This window comes from Acipenser ruthenus, chromosome 3 (assembly GCF_902713425.1).
Source record: "Acipenser ruthenus chromosome 3, fAciRut3.2 maternal haplotype, whole genome shotgun sequence".
In the NCBI taxonomy this organism is placed as follows: domain Eukaryota; kingdom Metazoa; phylum Chordata; class Actinopteri; order Acipenseriformes; family Acipenseridae; genus Acipenser; species Acipenser ruthenus.
This window is the reverse complement of record NC_081191.1, coordinates 46,426,265-46,431,325: the sequence shown is the minus strand read 5'-3', so window position 1 is coordinate 46,431,325 and position 5,061 is coordinate 46,426,265.

Here is a 5,061-nt window from a genome sequence, read left to right as displayed (position 1 = left end):
CATTTTCAGTCAAAGAATTATTACATACTGTGTGCAGGCAGAGTTCTTACATCTGCAGATAATGAAATTGCAGGCAGATGATAATTGCATTTGCAGTTACTATTACATTTGCAGGCAGACTTGCATTGTATTTACAGGTGTTATTGCATCTGTAATGGACTTTGGAGATGCCCCCTTTAGTGTGCCTGAAGTTAATTATTTTAATCCCTTCAATTTGTGTTAATCAGACAAACATGTTTTTAATTAATTGAATGGGCAAGATCAGAGGATGTGTATATATGGCAGAGGAGAGCAGGGGAGACTGTTCTGGGGAAATACTGTGCTAGGTAAATGTGAAAAGTGTGGTGACTGAGAAGCCTTTTAATGCAGGTGTGTGAGTGGTGGTTAATCTACAACCCCCTTCTTTTCCTATAGCTGTGGTTCTGTGTGGTTGTTTTTATTTTTAGTTCAAATTCATTTGGAATTTTCTTTACTATTCTTATCACTTGAGTTATTAAGAGTTTAAGGCAGTTAACGTATTGATTTATTTATGCACCCTTGTTTATGTATATTGTATGGTGTATGCTTGTTTTCTTTAGTAACAGTTATAGATTGAGAAGTGGGTTTATTCTGTAATCTTTGATTGAATGTATATTGTTGTAAGTTCTTTTATAAAGAGAATTGATTTGTACCCTCAGTCTCCTCTCGGATACATAATTACCTTGGTGTGACAGGGTGCCCACCCCTTTTATATATTTATGTATTATTATTATTATTATTATTATTATTATTATTATTATTATTATTATTATTATTATGATTACAGTTTGGTGTATTTATTTGCATTATATATTATTATTTTGAATTGTGTGCTGTGGCAAGGATGGGGTTATTTCCCCATCCAATAAAAAAAAAAACTTGTGAAGAATGTGGCTGGAGCCTTAATGAGGTAATTGATTGATTGATTGGTGGGTAGTTAAGGCTCCAGCCACAGTATAAAGGGACCCACTCTGGGCTCATTAGGGGGTTGGTTGGAGAGGGAGAGAATCTCTGAGACAGAGTGTTAAACAGATGATTGCTACTATTTGTGTGAAATTGTTACAAAGGTACTTGTTTGATCTTTTCTATTTAGTTTGTGAACCTTTTGTTTTGGCCCGCGTGCCCTTTTGTTTTGTTTGTATTTTATTTATTATTTAATAAATATACGACTGCAGCTGTTTCAACCCTGTATGATCTGTGTGTTGTACTGCGTCCTGGACCCTGACGTCACCTACCACGCCACTCAAGCCATCCTTTGTGACACTTGGTCAATGTATATAATACATGTGTTCCCACTCCTACTCTACTAAGCAGCAGTATCCTGGGGAACCGAGTGGTGGCAGCAGGCACACAAGTGACACATTAAGCCAGTGTCAAGTTTGCCCTCTTTATCTTGATTAGGACGAAGGACGCACTCACTCGGTTGGGGTATTGCATGTCGACAGGTAGCCCTTTCGACTAGCATGTTGGCTGTCAGATGTTGACTGCCTGTTGAATCACAATAGGTACTTATAGGGTATTTGTGGCCTAGTCCAGCCCACCCACTTCCATCTCAGACTGCTCAAGCTAAATAATAACTCTCCTGGCAGTTTAGAGAGTCACAGCAATGCAAACAATCGGATGAAAAATACGTAAATCACAAAAATGTGGATTACATGGTGCCAGCTTTTCTCTTTATGCGGCTAGAGATCAATATGAAATTGAGATTGTAAGTGTAGAATCTAATTTGTTTATAATAGTAATGTCATACATCAAAGGCAGCCAGGCTGGAAGAGGACGGCTGAGGAAAGTAAAGAGGAAATAAATCAATTTTCATTGCTGAGCGGAGCCACCACACAGCCACAGGTGTTGGCTTAACTTAATCACAATGGCGGTGTCATAAAATAATAAATGTACCCGTCCCCGGGGACTTGTTGGCTGTGTACAATCTGAACTATTTTGTTATGGTCTGTTCAGCTCCAGGACACAACTCTCGTTTTAGAAACTGTGCTGTATACATTTTACAGAACAATATATGTGATTCTGTCCAGACGGGAGACTTCATATTTTCAATTTCCAGTCCCTGCTGGAGGCAATAGAGAGGTGGAAGCAGCAATGGCCAGTCAAGGAAAACAAATAGAAGGACCCTTACTTGACAAAAAGAGACATCCTGTGCATTGTGAATAGTGGATATTTATAACAAAACAATGCCTGCAGATTTGTGCAACCATTGAATGAGACAAATGAAGGGAATTGTTGTGCACTGGAAACGTATGGAATTATTTCAGAACCTGCAGTGATATACCATCAAGACATATTGTGTGTTACCATATACAGGCACATATTATCGTGCCTGTAATAGTGTTTAACATGACAGTATTACATCGGGTGATACCGTCAAAAAACATCACGTGCCCTTAGAGACCAATTTTCTCATTAGCATATTATTCGTCTGATTCATAAGTCTGTATTGTGCCTTTAATTGACCCTTACCAGCATCATAATTAACACATGCCTCAGACCAGGTGGAGAATGAGATGAGTCTTAACAGCAGAGCTGTAACTAGGGCGGGGCGAGCGAGGCAGCTGAAATGCATTGCCACTCAAGTAATTATTTAATTTTGCTGTTCTCAATGTTTTCTCTTGTCAGCTGTCAGCACTCCTTAGTATAGTCTGAAGATTGCATATGCCTCTGCACAAGAAAAGGGAATGTATCACTTCCTTAGCAACGGTTTCAAAGACCACTAACCTGTTTCTACACAAACCATGCAATGTGAGAAACTTTTAATACAGAGCAAAAACTAAATAAATAAATTACCAAGATATCTCCAAAGAAGCCATCTGGAGCTGAATTCAGAAAACAGAAGTGAGGGAGAGAAAAGGAAGCATGAAAGCTTTCTCAACAGTGGCAGAATTGGCTGATAAAGGTCGTTGACTCTGATGTAAGCTCGACAAGAACGTGTCTCTAAATCCCGTTTCACACTGGCACTCCTACCTGGGTCCTGACCCGGGTTCTGGCAACCCTGTGTAGTGTGAAACCAGGTACCTGGGTCGACACACTTTGACCCGGGTTGAGCGAGACAAAATTCATTTGTAAGCCACGCCTGCATGAAGGTTTCACTTCCGCAAGGAACATTTCTGTTTATTCTGTTTAGCCATATTGTTGTTGACTGAGACACAGCATGAGCCAGATTGCAGCAGGGATGAAGAAACATTTGCTCTAATCAACATTTGGGTCAACGGTTCAATCCAGAGAAGCTTGGATGGAAGCGTCCGTAACAAGCTGCTTCCGGGGCATTGATATGCGCATTGTGCACTTGTGTCTGTCACCCAGGTCAACCCTGCTTTATTAAAAGCAGTGTGAAATCGCGTAGCCAACCTGCATGAAACCGGGTCCTGACCCAGGTAGAGCATGCCAGTGTGAAAGGGGCTTATCTTGCCGAATCTCTGCATTGAGCACACTAACCAGCTAGATAAACTTTGATGCTATAATAGACAAGCTTGTGACTGTTAAGGCTAAGATAGTTCCTCTGTAAATGCGTCACCCTGTCAGCATTTCAAGATTGACTCATTACTGATAAGATTGATTTAGATTGACTCATTACTGATAAGTGACAATAACTCATTTTATTTTTATTTTGTCATTGCAATATGGGTGGGAGGGAAAAAACTGGAGGGGGTGAGGGTGGAGATGGGTGGTGGTAGTGTGCAAATATGATTGCCTGCCCTGGGCACTAAAATGCCTATTTACGGTATAATTTCCTAGCATAATTTCGGAGCATGTTTAAGTAATTTAAGTATTTTGTTATTTGTAACTTATACATTAAATTGTCTGTGATTAATAGCCCTGTGAGTGTCTGCACTATCTGAGCTGCCCTGTGACGTTTGACCAGTCATACCATCTCTGTCACTGCTGTCAATCACTCGTCTGCTTGCAAGGGATAAAGTAAAAATGCTCCTTTTAAATTTATCCTGTGCATTCTTAGTGGAGTTTCTACACACACTAATCATTTTATTTATATACAAGCATATAACACGTTTGAAATACTGTTCTTCCTCCAAATTTCTAATATTGAGAACTAACTTACGATTTAAGATGTCATAGACTGCAAGACTTACAAATCGGTCCTTGGTACTACTGCTGGCAAATTTGTGGATGTCAGCATTACCCCATTTGTTAATAATGACAAGCCTAATTTAACTTTGATTTATCTGTATTTTTGTTAAGATCAATTTCTAATTCTGCACAAAAAACAAATTGCTGTTTCCCCCACTATTTGGCATCTTCTCAACACTAACAAATCAAACTGGCATTGTCTCAGAGCAGAGAATAGGCTGAACTTGACTTGACGCCAGTGAAACCTCCAGTGCGTGACACTTAATCCAACCCCTATAATAAAACCTCACAGTATAGGAACATCAATCAAAGAGGGATGCCTTCCTGACACATAGCGCTAACCAATAATGTACTTTTTTGTCGATTGGTAGGTGGTTCCGGCTTTGAAATACCACCTCAAAATATTTAAATGACATTGTTTTAATGTTCTGTGTGTCAGAGTTGCTGCCAATCAGGTCTGCAGACAGTGCATAACGATATTAACGGTGTTACGTGATTCAAACACATTTCGTATGTGTAATAGGAAGTGGACCGTGAGGCCAGGTCAAAATAGGGAGACTGCTACCGAAAAAGGCAGTGCCAAAGACATGGCGTCGCAGCTGTCACAAAATTGACTGTGACGCTTGTCTGAAAAACAAACTCTTATATCAAAAGATTAGATGTTTTTTGTGCTGAATGTAATTTAGGTGAACAGTACAATCAAAAAATACATATTTTGTAAGATTGATATTATATTTTGAGAACTTATACTATTAATATAACAGGTTTTGTTGTATACATACAGTGTGTGTGTGTGTGTGTGTATATATATATATATATATATATATATATATATATATATATATATATATATATATATATATATTGTAGCACAGCGGGGAGGGGGTTGAAACCCTCCCCGCAGTAAAATGTGTAGTTTTGTTAATTGGGGAAGGGTTTTGTTAATTG